This window comes from Triturus cristatus, chromosome 4_2, assembly GCF_964204655.1.
Source record: "Triturus cristatus chromosome 4_2, aTriCri1.1, whole genome shotgun sequence".
In the NCBI taxonomy this organism is placed as follows: domain Eukaryota; kingdom Metazoa; phylum Chordata; class Amphibia; order Caudata; family Salamandridae; genus Triturus; species Triturus cristatus.
Genome location: NC_140586.1, coordinates 245911812 through 245931462, shown reverse-complemented (window position 1 = coordinate 245931462; position 19651 = coordinate 245911812). Strand labels below are relative to the sequence as shown.

The following is a 19651-nucleotide window of genomic DNA, read 5'->3' as shown; positions in this document are numbered from 1 at the left end:
CATCTGCACTGCCTGGAGGAGGGGCTCAGGCAGTCCGGCTGCGCCGCAAGGAGATACTATATGCAATTAGATGGCTGGCTGTCCCCCATCGCGGGGTGACAATGCTAGCCACAGATGCTCTTAGCAGATGGCGGAGAGCAGAATGATTAGTGTACCGGACACTGAACAAGGCAGCCATTTTGAGCGCCACCCTTCCCAATCCTCCCCTAGTAGCCATAAGGGTTTTGGGAGTGGCTGCGCTGGGTCACCACATACCTCATTTCGCCCTGTCAGCGGCAAGCTCATAAGGTGACCCTGGTATTAGGTTCTCTCTGGCTAGATATGGGTAATTCTAAGACAGGGTTGGTTGATATAATTATTGCAGCAGTAACTGCTTTGCAGCCCTGGAGGGGCTTTGCCATGGCACTCTTAGGGCTTCTCTGTTCTTTGTACATTTTTGGTTGCACGGAGGGATAAGGCTAATTTTTCTGTCTGTGTTAGGTGTACTGTGCCCTGAGGACCGGGATGACTCAGCTTCAGTAAGGGACGCTGTAGAGGGCAGTCACTATAAGCGCCGTACTGCCCATTCCTCCCCGATCCCTAAGACTTAGAATGGGGGGAATTATTCCTAGACAGTCTCATCAAAAGAGGTATGGATGCATCAGGGACGTTGCGCAAGTAATGATGTCATTGCGCCAGACATGCCGTGTCCATAGGTGTTGCCTTTGGTGTGTTGTGCCGCATCACGCCGTTTAGCCAAAGAGCAGTGCCAGTGATTTCTCGCGGTGAGTACGGGGCCCACTGGGGCATTTTCAGTATCCTAAGTTGGCTCATTGATTTATACCGTGAGCATTGGGCACGGCGAGGCGGAGGTTTAAGACCTCTATATTTCTAGCGGCGCCATTTATGCCAATTTATACAGCCCCCGGGCGTTTTGGGGCATGCCTGGTCTGGCTTTGCATGGGGTAATACTGAGATCAGAGCAGCCCAGGAGCTGTTGCTCCAGGGCAGGGTTGGTACATTTGAGGCGCAGGTGCCTGGTTATCGCACCGCTTGGCTTTGGGAGTGCAGCTTCGTGCCTCAGCAATGGGATTCATTGGGATTTGCGTTTACCTATGTCGGCGGACTCGGAGAGGTGCGCCTCGCAACATTAAATAAATTGGGAATTCCGCAATGACACGGCAGTTGTGTCCCGTTGCACATTTCAATAGCCCCAGTCGAGTCTTTCCCAGGAAAAGAAAGCCGGTTTTGGAGACCCTCGCGCCCCTCACCCTTCCTGCTCGAGTAATGGAGCTATACTTTATGCCTGTTGTCCGGGGGAATCCGACAAGACAAGGGTGTGGGGTCGATGCATGATCTAGCATACATTTGATCTCACCCTCAGCTGAGAATATGGCTCAAGGGAGCAGAGGCATGCAGATGGCCAGGTGGTATCCCTCGTGTCATTGGTTCGGTCCCGTTCTAGGCGCTAACTTGATCCAGAGAACGTTATTGTCTGGAGATGTGTCCAGAGCAGAGGATTGCTCTGCATTTTTTTTGCGGACGGGGTTTGTGCCCATTTGCGCATCGGATTGATGATGTACTGGACGTGGTGGCTTGGGTGGGGCTGAACAGTCTGGTTTCGAAATGAGGATGAATATTGGTCACGCTGAAATGAGTTAGACTGTGATGTTGCCGCAAACTGCTACTTTGGCACTGTTACTTCCTTTTGCTGAACATGGACGTTTAATACAATGTGATCACCAACATTCAGAATGACATTGCCCTAACCTTTTCGGCAGTTTAGGCTAGAGTGTTTCGATATGTTCTTTTATTTTGTTGGTTTACGTACGAACACCCTATTGTTTGTGGATGTATATTCCAGAGTGGTATGAGGTGTTTACCGCCACCGGGTGGCACAGTCCCGCGTTTTTTGTGATTCTCCTTTATCGCCAGCTTGTTCTTGTATAAGGCCATGCTGGTTTCGGTGTGAGTGAGTCTGCTGGCCTGCCGGCAGGTTTTGGGTGAGCCCGGTTAATGTGGCCTGGTGCCCCTGCGCTCATTGCGGTGCTGCTGCCCCTCCCTTGTGTTAGGGCTGGGCGTCCATGTGCAAGCTCGCCACTGCAGCTCATATAGGCTTGGACCTGTGGGTGGTTTGGGGCTCTGGTGGGAGAGCAGCGCCTTGCTCTACTTGGCTTTTAGTGGCTCTTCCTTGGTGTTTTCACGTTTCGTGCACATGGGAATTTTAAATAATAGCATAAAGGGTCTTGGTTCGACCTCTCACTTTCCTTTAATCTTATGTCGACCAATGCTTTTTTCAATTAAAGAAATGGAAGTAAAGGTGTGGCGTGGTGCGTACAATTTTAGTATGTGTTTTGCACCTTTAGAAAATATCCAATGCATTTCCTGGCTTCCCTTTCATACCAATACGATTGCAGGTCCTGATGCTGCGGTAGTGCGTTTACCGGCAGACCGGAGCAATTAAGATCAGAATAGTCTGGAACACGCTGTGTTGCATCAATGCATACAGCGCGACTGAGCGCTAGGGCATCCCTGCGCTGAGGTGTTGGTGCTGGTCGGGGGTGGGGTTGGTAGCATAGCGCCTGGGGAGCTGGTCCTACACAGATGCGCTGTGGGCACCTGCCCTGAGCTAAGGGTACTGCTGATGGAGGGGCCTCGTACCTAGCCTACCCAGTGTGCCGGGCACCGAGGAGGGGTGTGCCCTCCCTCCCAGACTTTCTGGTGCCTTGTAACTCGGGTGCTGTATGTAGTAGGCAGCTGCCTGGTTTGTATCCTACCCCCCTCATGGTGAGAGTCCAGAGAGGGGCTTTATTCGTTTACTGGCGGCTGACACAAGGGCAGAAGGCGGGAGCTGCGCCAGAGGACCCTTCGTATTCCACATGGATGTTCCAAGGGGGAAAGAACAAAAACATTTTATTGTAAGGCTAACACGGGAAACGGTTACAATGATCAGGGGCTTGCAGCTGCGACTCTCTTGCTGGTATTGCATTGCGGCTTTTGTATGGTGTTTTAAATCTCAGTGAGGGGTGCTGAAGTGCATTTCGGGTGGGTAGTGCCACACAACTTTGGGAATGCACAGTTGGTAGAGTGTTGTATTGATTGGCTACCTTTAGGAAGCTGCCAAGGGAAAAAAGATTACGTCCTTGAAATGGCATGGAGATGGGCACTCCGCACCCCTTGATGTTGAAATTATGAATTATTCATCCAGAAAGGAAATGCGAACTTAATGGATGCTCTCTAAGCTTAATGAGATGCAGGCAGCGCGACCCCATGTCGGCACCTTACACATCTGGATTGTACGCAGTTTAGAGTTTAGGAGGCCACAGCTCCCTCAGATACAATCCGCCTGATTTTCCCCGCTCAGCATACTGGTGGGGCGACTATGAAGGGAGCCAGAGGAAAGGTATTAGGGGTAGTTATTTGTTCACCTCGTGGACGGGCCATGTGAACAGTTTGACCCAGTGGTACATTGCCAAGGAGCATAGGCATCCCGGGGGGGCTGATAGGAGGAATCACACATTCTTCATGCCCGTAGTGGACCATTCATTTGACTGGTGCAGTCCTGAGGCCATTTTATGGGTGCATTGATAGCCTCAAATGCTGATAGAACTTTTTCCCCTGCAATTTTGTGTTTTATGCTGCCAAGGTGGGTTCCCGGGACCAGTGCATCTGCAGCCCCAACTCGTGGTATTGCCGGGCATCATTAGGGGAGGTCGATTGTTCATATTTCGTGCCACAGCGGGGGACCGGAGCCAGTTTTGGGCCTTAGTTGCAATGTTTTGTTCCATTGGCAACTGAGGCTGAGTGGCCTTTGGTGGTTTTGGGCTCTGGCTGGAGCCCAAGAGCTATGGATGGGGGCGGCTCGCTCTCAAAGAGCTATTTGAATTCAGCAGTTTGGATGGCGCTGATATCTCGAATCCATCAATATTTCTTTGACGATCTGGTGACTCGCATTTAAGGGGAGGTCCAAGGTTCTTTGCATGGTTAATTAATGTTTCCAGTACACAAAGACACCCGTTGCTTAAAGCGTCATGCTTCCATTGCTTCACCCTTAGTTTGGTCGTACCATAAGGGGGGCAGTCACTTACGTACAAACCGTCGGTTGGCGACGTTAAAAAGACTTTTCTCACTCGTGAGCTGTAGGACGGTGGCCGGATTGATCTAGTGAGTTAGGTAATCCCTGTGATGTCATTCAAGAGGTGTGGTAGCACAGGGTAATAGGGGCAGATGGTACTTAGTCTCTTGTATGAACAGTACGAAGGGTAATCAAAATAAACAGGTATGGAGTCTCTTCTGTATTGTGCCACTGGGGGAGTGCGGTTGGCACATTAAATTTACACTGCCGCTGGGATAAGCCAAAGTCTCTGCCTAGCCACCTAGGGGGTGGGCAGGTGTCAGCCTCAGTGTGTGCTCCCTTCTCCCGGCTAGAGAGGTGGGTTCGGCCAGACTTAGGTGCATACCCTAGCAAACCAGAAATTCCATTTACAACATTGGTAGAGAATGCCTAGGAGTGGTCTGCAGTCCATTTGCAACCACCCCACTGGGCGAATGTTTTAGGCCGCAAGGTTTGTGGGGGGCTCTTGGGTAGGAGCCTGGTGAAGAGCCAAGGTCAGGCTAGGATGTCTCGCGCTTTCGCAGCACGGTTGAGTACCAGCAAAAAGTGAATCCTAGCAAGGTGAGCTGGCTGCGAGTCAGGAAGCGCCCAGGCATCAGTAGCACTGAGCAGGTTACAGTCAGATGCAGTATTCGAGGCAAGGGGAATCTGTTCAATTAGAGCCCTACTCGGGTACCGCCTTAAGTGCTTGGAGGTCTGTTGGCACCGCCTGTCAATGAAAGCCATTGTCTAGCGGGCTGCTCTGTGCAGAACGCTTGCAGGCATACGTAACAGTATCAGCCACCAGTTCAATCGTGCAGCTTTCAATAATTTACTCAGATAACTGGGACAGAAATAAATGGCGGGCTAGATAACTTTCTTCTACATGCATTGGCACATTTGGTCACGAGTGATTGTCAAAGGGATTGCACTTCACCCAGGTAAAGTTAGCACCCATCCACACAAAGTCGATTGTTTAAGGTCACCCTGGGCCGCATTTACACAGCCCAATAGTAGGCCCTTGTGGTGGTCAGTACTATGAATTTCTAACTTGAACTGACAGGAGGCGTGACTGTGGGTTGCAACAGCAGAAGTTTGGGGAGAGCGAGACCCCCCCCCCCCCATGGTCAAGGTGTAGGTTTAATTAGTTTGAGTTGGTACTCTGATTTGACCAGGGGTTCGATGCTACACGAGGGCATCACCGAGTTGCAGCACAGTCGTTGTGTGTTTCCCAGGGGGCAGCAAGTGAAGGCAAGGCTCTTTCCTAATCTGGCACCAGAACACAAGGTAGTCAGGGCCAACTTGTCTGTTGGGTGACTTGTGTAGGCACATGTGCAGTTGTCACTCCACGAAGGAGTGAGTTGTCTCCAATAGAGGGCACAATGCATATATTGTTTCAAACCAGAATTGACACCAATAATGTGTTCACCAGGGTCTAGCAATCAAAGAGGTCTGTGAAATTGTCTGGTCAATGGCGCAGATTAAGTGCACACTAGAACCGAGGTTAGGTGACACATGAGGGTGATTCAAGATACACAGGTGGTGTGACGGCAACGCGAGACTGTCAGCTTATGCTGGGTAGGAGGTTCCGTATCACCAACCAGAAGGGTGCCAAGTGGCAAACCCAGCGAATATGTTTAAGAAATGTGTGTCTCTGGCCATACGGCAGTGTAGAGCCATTCTCAGTTAGAGGTATGCCCAGGTGAAAATTGTGTGCTGCTAAGGTTCTAATGACAGTGCGGCTTGTGGTATCTTTTCAAGCAGAACAGATATAAGTTAGGCACGTAATCGCTTACAATGTAGCACATTCAAGCGGGCGTTGTTTCATGGCAAGTTGCAATGGGAGATTTCCCTTATTACGCCAGCAGCTTCGCACATGGCCAGCAGTACGCAGCCTGGGAAGTCTGGGGGCAAATACCACAGATTAAACTGTAAAGGCAAAATTACTGTACGGCAGGAGGGATAATGGCAAGTACACGAAGGCTCCCTTGCTTAATGTCACATATTCCATGGCAGGATAGTCACCAATTGACACTGGGAACCTTAGATCTTAATAGTATCATTGGTAATATACACACGACTTTGTGGGCTCGTGGGGTATGTAGTCCCACTCTGAAGTGTAGAATGCAAATTAACTGCGCATTGCCACTATTTTGGGTATGACAGATGCAACAATTTGATCCCTGCCAAAGCAAACCAAGGTTCTTATGGTCAGGGGTCACAGCTGGTTAGCAGGTATGTGGGTATCTGTGATAGAGCATTAGTTAAGCAAGCCTGGTAGTAGGCATAAGTTGTCTCTCCAAATTGTTGTTGTGACTGCAATAGTGTGCGCTATGCGAATAGTCTTGTTCGCCATGGTTTATTAATCGAGAAGGTCTGTGCACGTGTCTGGTCAACCGCAACAAAGTAGGTGCACTCTGCTCCCAGGGCGGGTTACGGGTCACTTCAGTGATGCACGAAATGCCCCGTCCGCATAGCCAAAGTATATAGGCAGGTTGCGTTAGCGATCTTATAAGCAAGTGTGCTGCTGTTCCATGAATCGGGGAAGCAGGTGTTAGGGTGCACGAAAGGCTAGAAGGACTGCAACTACAGGTTGCAGGATGTGGGAGCCACATCAGCTTGAAGGGATATAGCCATGTTTAAGAGTAGAGCTCCCTCCTGGGAGGCCATCACATTCTTGCAGGTCTTGCAAGGTTTTGGTACATTCCCAGAGAGGAATAAACCGCTCCATGCGCAAGTTCGCAGAGCAAGGGGCTTTGGCTTCATCAGGCATGGGCTATGCCGGGCGAACACCAAAGGTTATTTTGACCAACTTTGAGTGCACTTGGCACAGGTGGGCTGGATCTGTTCCTACTGGACATGAATGAGGCCCGGGAAATTGCAGGTTGCAGTGAGAAAGGAACTGTTTTGGTGGGGGGGCTCTTTAGGCGACAGTGGCCGCCTCCAGAGCTTTGGCGGAGTTACAGGGCGATCTGGAAGCATATGGGTACAGAAGGGTACCTCTGCAAGAGCACAGTTGGGGAGCCAGAGCCAAATCCCAGGAGCCTCAGGGGAGAGGCCTGGAATAATTACGTCAGCGCCCCGTTAGTCCTTCGGGCAGTTGCGGGCCTGCACAACCGGGGGCTTGCCTTGCTACGCTCCGCCCTGAAAGAGGCGTGAGTAATAAGGGACCAATGTGTCACGTGATCCAGTAAGGGGATCACTCCCATAAGGGTAGCACTGATTGGATTCTCCACAGTGCTTGGCTCATCAGGCGGGCAGGGCAGCATAGGTTGGTACAGCGGCCTGCCCTTGGATCGCCTGTAAGATAACCCACCATATTGCATACTTTTGTATGGAATAAACCTGCAGCAATATTTTTCCCAAACAAAAGTTGTGTTGTGTATTTATGCATGCATACTCTGTTGTGGTGTGGGTGGGGTGTGTTGCCAATAATGGGACTATGCGGCTGCCCGCTGCCCCTGCAGGGGGCTACCCTAAATGGGCGGCCCCGTTAGTGCCATTTGGGCATTTTCCCACCCCCACTACTAATGTGGGACTCTGAGAGGAGTCCCCTTACCAGACGCGACAGGCGCATCACTTCCGGCGCTCCGAGGAGGTGGTGAGGTATATATGCCTCCCCCGGCCATCTTGGCGTCCTCTTTGCGCCAGACACGACGTCTCCCACCCTACCGCTTACCCGGCGTGGGGTTGGCAGGTGAAGTACATAGAACTTTGTAATGTTTTATTTTGTAGTTTCAGGCGGAGTTACAGGGCGATCTGGAAGCATATGGGTACAGAAGGGTACCTCTGCAAGAGCACAATTGGGGTGCCAGAGCCAAATCCCAGGAGCCTCAGGGGAGAGGCCTGGAATAATTAGGTCGGCGCGCCATTAGTCCTTCGGGCGGTTGTGGGCCTGAACAACCGGGGGCTTGCCTTGCTACGCTCCGCCCTGAAAGGGGCGTGAGTAATTAGGGACCAATGTGTCACGTGATCCAGTAAGGGGTCACTCCCATAAGGGTAGCACTGATTGGATTCTCCACAGTGCTTGGCTCATCAGGCGGGCAGGGCAGCATAGGTTGGTACAGCTGCCTGCCCTTGGATCGCCCGTAAGATAACCCACCATATTGCATACTTTTGTATGGAATAAACCTGCAGCAATATTTTTCCCAAACAAAAGTTGTGTTGTGTATTTATTTATGCATGCATACTCTGTTGTGGTGTGGATGGGGTGTGTCGCCAATAATGGGACTATCCCTGACCTAAGAAAATTGCCGGTACTGACGGCCAGAAAATTCTGAAGTGCCGGTACTAGGTAATGAAGAACCTAGACCTTATGGGCCTGGCGGCGCAGGGTACGCCTTAATCTCCTGAGTTCACCTGCTTTGTCGAACAGAGACACGGGACACTCCATTAGGCGTAGAAGGTTTGGTTTATTAGCTGCAGCTAAGTACAGTTGTCCCAGAAGTACACTCGGTATGTTCTTAGGAGACTGCCACTTTACTTCGTGGTGCACAATCTTTTATAACACACATATTCACAAAGAACACTCCCAATGCATACAGGGTTAACCAATGAGAAGAATGTGAAAACGAGATATTAAGTAACTCAAATAAGCCTCCCTTCCAACTGTGTTTGTCACCCTTCCCCACAAGTTAATCAGTGGTAGTGTTTATAAGTCTACTTGCAGGTGGCAGGACACATTTGTATGCCCCGCAGGACAGTTGTGAAATGAGAGAATACGAGTAAAGAATAGTGAAGGCCAGAGGATAAGATAAAGTCAGGAAAGAATGGTGCGAACCAACAGATAGTCGAGACAGGGATCAGTCAAACCAGACGAGGATTAGTGGAGTTGGCCAGACCCTGACACCAGCTATAAACAGAGGCAGGAGGTTATTTGACACGTTGCAGTAGGATGAGGGAAAACAACACCTGGTTCACCGTGCTGCCTGAGTGAGGGCAACACAAAATGGCGGAAAGACACAAAATGGTGGCTAAATACCAAAACTGAATTACCTCAGACCCTCCTTTTGCCATTACTCAGGCAAGACACACAGACTCATTTTAATCTGAGTCGACGTCAATGGCCATGAGGTCATCAAGCTGTTGCTGCAACATCATTTTAATGCTCTCCGTCTTCCGTGGCACAGGCCTTGGGACACACATAGTGGCACAAAGACCACAGATGGCGGGGCCACACTGTATACAGAGACAACAGGAAAAAATGATGGCCAAAGCCACTCCAAGGAATGTTAATACCTTCCATCCCCATTTGGACAGTAATCCCCAAAACCATTCCAATAAAGACCAATCTCCTTCGTCCTGATGAATCGACTCGGAGATCACATGTAATTTGGAGATGGCTTGGTATACCGTAGGGGCGTCGTCAGGTATATAAATGCAACAGCTAGATCCGATCAATTTACAAACTCCACCACGATCCGCAAGAATAACATCCAGAGCAATCCGGTTCTGCAATGTCATGAGACGATCCACTTGAAGTTCAGCTGTGAGATTACTCAAGGCTCCCACAGTGACATCTATGGTAGTCTCAACAATACGAACCAATTGTCTCATGTTTCTAATGTTGGCCATTGGGCCCCAAAAAGGAAGAAATCCTTTAAGGAAATCACCTCCCTCTTGTCCTGCCGTGTCTTTAGAATCAATAATCCCTCTGCCATATCTCTTTCGGTGATGTCCCGAAGGAGCAGTGTATGTAGGGGGGAGAAGAAAGGCTACATAGCATGTTCCTGAAAAATCCGTCGGTAGCCACGTGTACGCTCTATTGTGGCAGACAAAATACGTGCCCTGGGATGGCACTAACGGTGGTGAATTCTGAGATGTGTGAATGTATGTATGGGAACAAACACTCTTTCCTTGTCCAGTGTCAGTAGTCTGGCCATTCATTTGTAAACAAAAGTTACCTCGATGAGGCACAGTCCAAATTGGTGGAGATTTTCCCTGTTTAACTCTATCTATAAGGCTAGTAGCGTAACGAGTCACGTTCCAACCATCGTATGCCCGTTTCTCATCAACAGGAACCCTACTATTCTCCACAATTCTAGCCATAGCCACTATTCCTTTTATCAGAGAACTATGACTAAAATCTTGCCCACTACCATATGAACCAACTGGACGTCTAAATCGGTTCTGATATGCATTTGAAAACATCACAAAATAGGCCCAAGCGGAACCTTCATAAGAAAATGGAAGAGCTAAATATGGCATCCCTTTGTCTGTGGTATGAGGCATAAGTCCACACACCCAACAGTCAGTTGTGTTGACTACCAATTGGTGTTGATTCAACAACTGGGCAAATGAATTGTTAAAATATTCTGTTCTCCTGATTAGTTCATGTTGGGGAAGCGTATGTAATTGATGTGTGGAGATAGTAGAATGAAAAGGCAAGGAAATAGAAGTAGGGACAGATTTGTGCTGCATAGCATGAACAACCCAACCTACACAAGCCAATAAGATACTAGAAAACATAAGAACACACAATGTAATGCCACATTGACTGTACACTAATTTACAATATTTCTTTCTCATCTCTTCCTTCCTATTATTCTTTCCCAATTTGACATCCATCCTCTAAAATTGTTGCTCACGGCAATCTTCCTTACTCACTTGGCTGTGATTATTAGCCGTCCTATGACACTGCAAGTCCTGGGGGCCTAGCCACTATACAGGTCACGAACCAAGACTCCTACCGTGACCCTGCAACCTGGACAGATGATACATGTCACGAAAGAGATGAGAATCTCAGGTGTCCTTGACCAGTCTAGGCCTTAAATTATATCGAGTTCTGTTCAGTACAGTTTGGTCCTGAAATAGTGTCTGTGGATCTGTAGTGTTCAATCGGAGATGTGGCGGTACGGCTTCTTGTAAAACGTCGTCATCTTCTTTCTCTGACCGAGTTCCATCTAGGTGTGCACTACTGAAAGGTACAAACCGGGAGACCCTTTCGCCTTCAAAATCACCTACACCCTTACGGACCCACTGGTCAAAAGGCAAGGGCAAGGGCACCTTTTTGCAGTGCACGCCATGGATCCAGTTCTTTTTCCCTTCGACTTTCACTGCTGTACGTGTCACCAGAAGAACCTGTCGAGGCGCCTTCCAACGAGGTTCCAAATTCCTTGTCCTCTGAAAAATTTTCACACAGACCCAGTCTCCCGGTTGGATAGAATGACCTTGGTCTGTGGAGTCCTCTGGTAAAGCGTTTTGAACCTGTTGGTGGAGAACACGTAATTTAGTGGTGAGGTCATGTAAGCAGTCAATCAGCATTGGATACTGTATGTCAGAATACTTTTTAGGGAGAGGGACTCCCCAAACATTAGCATGGCCCCCAAAAACAACCTCGTATGGGCTGAGTCCCAAACGAGAATACACTGCTGTTCTAGTGGATAGGAGAGCCAAAGGTAAAGCATCGGGCCAGGCAAGTCCCGTGCTAGCCTGTACCTTTGCAAGCTTAAGTTTGAGAGTGCCGTTATAGCACTCTACCACTCTACCTGATTGGGGATGATTCGCCGCATGGAATTTCTGCCTGACACCAAGACCGGCACACACCTTTTTTTATAATTTGGCCCACAAATTCACTTCCATTGTCACTCCAGACGATGCGTGGCAAACCAAACCTGGGGAAGAACTCTTTTAGAAGAACTTTGGCAGTGGACAAGCAGTGTTGTCTTTCAGGGGGTAGGCCTCTATCCATCTGGAGAGGGCACACACCACCACCAAAACATATTTGAGATTGTTGCATCGTTCCATGTGAATATAATCAATTTGCAACACCTCAAAAGGATATGTTGGGGGAGCAAAATGACCTGCTGGAGTTGGGGTTCCCTTTCCTGGATTATGCATCAAGCAAACGATACAATGCTTCACTAAATTATCTGCACATTTTGGAATCCCTTCGTTCAGCCACACTGGAGCCAGAAGCTAACATATTCCTTTCGCACTGATGTGGGCTGGACCATGTGCCATAGCAACTACAGGCAGTACATAGGCATCTGGTAACAGCCAACGCTGATGTTCTGACAATTCTATCCAACATCCTGTCGCGTCTAACATTCCTGTACTCTCTTTCCACTTACTCAACTCTTTCTCTGTAGCCTCTCCTTGAATCGATCTCACACTTTCTATTGTATCCTCACACATTCATTTTTCCTTGACCCAATTTGCAGGTCCCGCAACATACATGCGACTCATAGCATCTCTGGCTGTTTCTTTCGCTACCTCAACCGCAAAAGCACTCCCGCGACCAACATCATCAGTAATCCTCTTATGCGCACTACACTTTATGATTGCTATCTGGGTAGGCAAAGCAAGTGACTCAAGAAGATCAGTTACCAACTGACCATGCTGTATTTTAGTACCGTGGGAGGTAAAGAATCCTCTTTCCTTCCACAAATGACCAAAACTATGTGCCACACCAAACGCATACTGGCTGTCGGTATATACATTCACTCTCTTCCCCTTAGATAACACACACGCTCTGGTCAAAGCTGTCAGTTCAGCCGCCTAAGCTGAATTATGTCTGATGCGTGCTGTCTCCACGATTGTATGCAAGGTGGTAACAGCATAAGCTGAAGTTGTTTCACCATTAGGGAGTTTAAAACAAGAACCATCCACCCATAGGATCCCATCCGGGTCCATTAGTGGTGTATCTTTCAAATCAATCCTACCTTTTGTCTCCTCCTCAGTACGGAGAAAACAATCATGTTGTTCCTGAATACCTTTCTCTTCTGGAAGAGGTAACAATGTGGCTGGATTTAAAGTGTTACATCGTTTGATGTGCACATGACTAGCCAAGAGCGTCAGCTCATACCCAGACAAGCGAGCACTTGTAAGATGCTGCGTTTTCGTCCTATTTACCAAGGTATCCACTGCATGTGGTACCATAACAATAAGAGTGTTATCTAGCACCACTCCAGCAGATTGACAAATAGAAATTGCTGCTGCTGCTGTAGCTTTAAGACAACTAGGCAATGCCTTGGCTACTGGATCTAATGTAGCCGAAAAGTAGGCACATGGCCGCTGCTTGTCTCCAAATCGTTGTGTTAAGACTGACAACGCACAACCCTCTCTTTCATGGACATAGAGCGTGAAGGGCTTACTATAATCCGGAGTACCCAACACAGGAGCAGAGCACAGAGCAGCACGTAAATCAGAAAAACTCTTCTGACATTTGTCAGTCCAAGGAAGGGGTTGGGGTGTGTCTTTCAAAGTGAGTGCCAGCAAAGAAAAAATTGGAATCCACTGTCTACAATAAGAGGTAATGCCCAGAAAGGCACGCACAGACATTTGCGCAATCGCTTGAATACGTTCTGGGGTCAGTCGCCTTCCCTCCTTCGACAAGAGATGACCTAGATAGGTAACCTCTTGGCGGGCATATTGTAATTTAGAAGGTGAAACCTTATGGTGAAGGTCAGACAAGTGACGCAATAGTGCAATAGTCACGTTCTTGCAAATATCCTCTGAATCAGCAGCAATCAATAAATCATCCACATACTGAATAAGGGTAGCACCTGTCGGCAAAGGAAAAGCATCAAGCTGGCACTTCAGAGCTTGGCTATAGATGGAGGGACTTTCACAATAGCCTTGGGGTGCGCGCTTGAACCGGAAACTTCGGCCTCCTAAAGAGAAGCCAAAAATATCCCTACTCTCTTCAGCAATGGGGATGCTGAAGAAAGCATTTTTCAGATCAATAACAGAAAACCAAGCTGCCGAGGCAGGTATCATAGTTAACAGGGCAGTGATATCTGGAATAACAGGAAACTGCGGTACAACAATTTTATTAACCTCCCGGAGATCAATAACAAAGCGATAAACAGGAGGCTGAGAAGGATCAGTGCGTTTAAGAACCGGTAGAACAGGACTATTGCATACATTTCCCCTCGTCTCCTCAACCACACCCTTCTGAACCAAATCATAAATAATAGCAAAAAGTGCTCTTTCACCATCATTGGGAATTTTGTATTGAGGGATGCGTGGCAATTTAGCATTGGGCTTGAGGGTAACGACATAGGGTGGGGTCTCAAGACAACCAACATCATTTGGACCCGTAGCCCAAAGTGTCGCAGGGAGAGAGAGCAATTCAAGTGGAAATTTATCTTTAGACAAATACATTGGAGAAATCAGTTTCTGCCCCAAAACGAGATGTACACCAGAAGGAGAACAATATATCGTTGCATGCAATCTTTTCAATAAATCCAAACCCAACAGATTTTTGCCGCAACCAGTCGTTAAAAGAAGCGGAGCTTCCAAATCACAAGAACCAATTGAAATAGGCAGAGGACAAGAGACCGGGCTATGAACTGGGACGCCAGAAAATCCTATGGATACGTTTGTTAAGCCAGACAAAGGTGCCCCAGGGAGTTTGGAGTGAATAATAGAACTTCTCATTGCACCAGTATCTAAAAGAAATGGCTCTGAAACACCCATTGTAGTGACATTAACATAAGGCCCAGTCTGATCTACTGGAATCGATACAACTCCCTCACTTTGTCTATGGCTGTCCTAGTTAGCGTGAAGACCGTCATTCTCACCTTCAACATAGTAATCATCATTGTAATACTGTGTAGACTGAGTATTTTGCTGATCAAAGTAGTTCATAGAATGTGGAGGTGGATGGGAACGCTGTGTCTGGGGCGCCATACCTCGACCTCTACCCCTGGGCGCTAACTGGGAACCATCACGACCTCGTGGAGTAGATAGTCCTCCATTACGCTGTAATAAAACCGGGCAGCCAGTCTTAAAATGACCTTCCTCCCTACAATAGGCGCATTGGTTAGGACCTAACAAAGGCCGCGGAATATAGGGCTCAGGCTTTTGAAAGACCCTCTGAAACTGGGGAGGCTGTTGAAACTGGCGTTGAGCAGAGCGAGGAGGATAAGCTTGTTGCAGAAGAACCTTTGTTTTGAATTCTTTAGTCTTTTTCTCTTGCTTGTCTTTTTCCTCTTTGTCCCTGTTTTCGTAATATTGAGCAGTAGCCAATATCTGAGCAGAAGAAGAAACAGCCCATGAACTTTCAGAGTCTTTTAATTTATATGACAACTCAGGGAGCAAATTAAATACGAATTCATCTACAAATAATCGCTGTCCACCCTCCGTAGTCATATCCTGACCACTGTGATCAATAAACGTCTCCTCAAAACGAGTGAAGAAATCGGAGACACTCTCATCCTTCTTCTGTCTACACGCAGCTAATTTATCCCAATTAACTCGTAAGGCGGGCATCATTGTTTTCATTAAAGTAATAATCCTACCAGGGAGTTCTGTGATCAAAACATCAGGCTTAGCACCACCCACTTGTGCTCTATCCGAGGCAGTTATAGCATTCCATGTACCACCCAATTCTTGAGCGTGATCCTCTCTACGAATCCGAGCCCATAACGCTTGTGGGACTACATTTCCCATCAACATGTCAATATCGGCTAAATTCATAATACAGGCATCAACAGTCTGGGACAATTCTTTATAGTAACCAACAGGGTTTTTACGGGGATCCGGTAAATATTGTTTGAGGGCCAAAACATCAGATCTCTTCCAGGGGACATGTACCCATATACGCTGGAAGTGAGCGGGAATAGCTGCATTATTACCTGCTTGCGCAACCTCTTCCCTCCATATCAGAGGAACCTCTCTCATTGGGTAATATTTCAATGTCTGCCGAACAGCAGGATCAGAATCAAGAAAAGTTTGTGAAGAAAATAATGACCTAAAAGTAACAAGTGTCCTTACGGCGTCCTCAACCTTAGAACCCACAATGAGTCCTTTATCGAAATTAGCCTGAACGTCCAACAAACCCTGGGCAAGTAAACCCAAATCCATATCCTCCCATCCTTTAGCGAGAGTGTCACACATAACATTAAATACATATCTCTGCGTGGGCGCATCCCACTGATGAAAGGTGATCATGATATCTTTCACACTATACTGGGGACCCTTCTCGATCCATTTGCGAGCGAGAGAGTCCAATACCACCCGTTCGTCGGAACCTGGAAGTTGACTACGAGACTGTCTTCGAGAGAAAGCCGGAGACATGTTCAGAGTCCCAAAGAAAGGGGACAAAAAACCAGAGACAGTATCTGTTATTCGTTTGCGCACAGTAGGAGAATTAGACATAAGGACAGGGGACAAGGTATTAGGCGATACAGGAGAGGAACTGGCAGTTATAAGGGGAGCCGAAGGCAAAGAAGATTGATATTCAGGAGATGGAGACAAAGTAATCGGTGGCACGAGAGGTGGGAGTGGCAATACCGGAAGGGGCAAATGTGGAAGAACCGGAACAGGTTGGGGGACAACAGGCAACTGAACAGGTTGTAACAACGGGGGTGCATTAGCACCTTGTACATAGGGCGGAGGCAATCTCAATAGGTGAGACATCAAAGGGTCTTCCTCCAGATCCTTACTTTTATCAGAAGGGGAATTAAGCAACACCGGATAGCATCTATCTATTGCCATACGATGCTGTCTCTCTGAAATTTCCATTGCATTATCAATCTCATTATCTTTAAACTGCTGTGCAGCCTGTATAATCGTCATATTTTGTGCTTTCTTATCTCTTTTTGCCTGCTTAATTTCTTTCTGTTTGGCTTCCTTGCGCCAGAGGCGGAAAGAGTCAAAAATTGCCGGCCGGGCTTGTCTTTTCAACAATATCGCTTCCAAATTGTCTAATATGTCAGGCTCAAAACTACCATTTTGTGGCCACTGTAGAACGCCATCATTCTTCGTGTATCGGATCCATGCCTTATTAAAGGCAATGGGGCCGACACCATGTTTTGAATAAAGCTCATAGGTGGGAGTTCCAACCGAAGGAATCGGACAAGAGTCCTCCAGCCGGGAATCCCTATTACAACCAAGGTAACAGAACTTCCTAAACTTACTCAGACCAGGCATCGTTATTTCACTGGACTGTTCACAAACATCAAGGGGTTAAATCAAATAATACAGCACAAACGTACTCACCCCTCGGCTTCGGCTTTTGCAATAGCCGAATCAAAGACCCAAATCAAAACAAAATAGTGGGAGCTACCCACCAATACTTAACTAAGTGTCTTCTTACGCCAACAGAGGTCCGCCTAATGTCTCGCGATACCAAACATCATCAAAGGGACCAAAGCAGGGCGGCAGTCAGGGCAGCAGTCGTCAGCAGCCGTCAGAAAGGAGAAACCGCGCTGCAAAAGACCTTCGGACCACTTCGACATACAGGGGTCGCTTGACGTGGTTCGCGATTCCTCCAGAATTTTCTTGCGGGGCTCCTCACGATCCTCGGGCAGAACTGCTACCTCTGAAGCCGGCCCACGTTCGGGCACCAAATTGAAGAACCTAGACCTTATGGGCCTGGCGGCGCAGGGTACGCCTTAATCTCCTGAGTTCACCTGCTTTGTCAAACAGAGACAAGGGACACTCCGTTAGGCGTAGAAGGTTTGGTTTATTAGCTACAGCTAAGTACAGTTGTCCCAGAAGTACACTTGGTATGTTCTTAGGAGACTGCCACTTTACTTCGTGGCGCACAATCTTTTATAACACACATATTCACAACGAACACTCCCAATGCATAAAGGGTTAACCAATGAGAAGAATGTGAAAACAAGATATTAAGTAACTCAAATAAGCCTCCCTTCCAACTGTGTTTGTCACCCTTCCCCACAAGTTAATCGGTGGTAGTGTTTATAAGTCGACTTGCAGGTGGCAGGACACATTTGTATGCCCCGCAAGACAGTTGTGAAATGAGAGAATATGAGTAAAGAATAGCGAAGGCCAGAGGATAAGATAAAGTCAGGAAAGAATGGTGCGAACCAACAGATAGTCGAGACAGGGATCAGTCAAACCAGATTAGTGGAGTCGGCCAGACCCTGACACCATCTATAAACAGAGGCAGGAGGTTATTTGACACGTTGCAGTAGGATGAGGGAAAACAACACCTCGTTCACCGTGCTGCCTGAGTGAGGGCAACACAAAATGGCGGAAAGACACAAAATGGTGGCTAAATACGAAAACTGAATTACCTCAGTACCAGTGAGTACCGGCCCATTTAAAGCACTGGCTATGGAGAGATGAGGGCACTTTTGCCCAGTGGTAGCCAGGGGATCTAAGGAGGAGGTCATGGGGAAGGGCGCTAAAACTGATTGCTGCACTAGACGCTAAACGGAACACAGACCTTGCCTACATGTGTGTATGCCCCCATCCGTGCTGTCACTGGTCCACATACTGTGGCAGGTTTAGAAGAAACAAGCTAGCAGTCACTCTCTCATGCTCCATTTCAGTGGGCCCTGTCACTCGCTTCCTGCCACCCTTGAAGTCTTGTTTTTTTTTTAACGGGTTGAATGTAGTAGGTGTCAGGGGTCTGGGTTGGGGGAAGCAGTTCGATTTGAAAGCTTGTGTGCGTTGAGAGAGACTGTTTACATGCATGTTTGAAAGCATGCAGTTTCCATTGTTCCTTTCCATTCTGGCTTGCAAGAAAGCTCAGTAGATTTGCGCACCTGCTGCAGAGATCTGCTGCCAGCCACTAGGTTAAAATGTTGTTGGGATAGCTTTAGCCTTTACTTTGTCCCACTCTGATTAAATCCTTACAGTTAGGATTGTTCGTAGTAAAATAAATTGCTTATTAGAGCACGAGAAACCATAAGATCAAGAAAATGCTGATATTGGTAAATGCCTGCCTTGCAGCCAAGCCGCCCACCCTAATCAATTTGGTGAGTACCGGCATTTAATTTTTTTCCATTTAAAGCACCGAGTGCACGTTACGTTTCATTTGAGGTGTGTGCTCTTTTTCCATGCAGTTATCGGATGGTGAAAGGCCAACAAAATAGTTACAGAGAGTATTTTGTTCGTTTTGGCAACTTCTTTGACCTAGTCCCCACACTCCCTAACCCCTAAACATTGCACCAGGATCACAGTTCCCATACTTTTGTTTACGCACTTCGCTGTGCAAGAAAAAAGCATTGGGGTGGTATAGTGGGCTCTGCTAACAGGGATTATTTGACAACCTCTATGGCTACACAGTGTTAGGTCCATCTCAGTGGCTCATGTTGCTTGGAATACCAGGTTGCCATTGGTGGGCTTTCAGTCATCTAATCAGTGTACTGTGAGGTTTGCAGCCACATTTCGCTTTACTTGCGTAAATGCATTTAACAAGAGATGGTGTCTCAGTTTCAAATGGGGCAAACATTAGGTGGTGCTATGTTTTTGCTTGCAGCTCTTACAAAATGCAGAACTACAGATCCCATGGTGCAAAATGCTTTAGGCTGAAAAGCCAGGACTGGAAACAGATCCGCTCGCCTCAACTGCATGTTTTGCTTTCACTGTTTTCATGCAGATTTTTACGTTAGGGGTAGTAAGCGCTATATAAATACATGCAAGAAGGTATGCTTTTTTTTGTAACCAGGTATGCTATTTATTGTAACCAGTTATTGTTGTTATGTACGTGAGCTGGCTTCTTATTATTTGGTTTTTTTTAACGAGGAGATTGCCCTTATTTCTCAGCAAACTAATTAATATACCTAGGCTCTAGCCGCTGGAGGCGCCTTTCGCTTTCCCACTCAACGCGGGAGGTAAGCTGCTGCCAGGTATCGCTTCTTGCACCCGGTACTTTTG

The 19651-nt window shown here is 47.6% G+C and overlaps 1 protein-coding gene across 2 annotated transcripts in view; it reads left to right on the top strand.

Annotated features, from left to right (window-relative positions):
• The first annotated feature begins 19553 nt into the window (after positions 1-19553).
• LOC146833562 (E3 ubiquitin-protein ligase TRIM39-like) overlaps positions 19554-19651 on the top strand; it is a 218777-nt gene continuing 218679 nt past the window's right edge. Inside the window, exon 1 of one of the 2 annotated variants that reach the window (XM_085601416.1) lies at positions 19554-19608. The gene's annotated coding sequence lies outside the window, so the exon portion shown is untranslated. Of the gene's footprint in view, positions 19624-19651 lie in introns of both variants that reach the window. The other variant, XM_085601417.1, reaches the window with a different exon arrangement.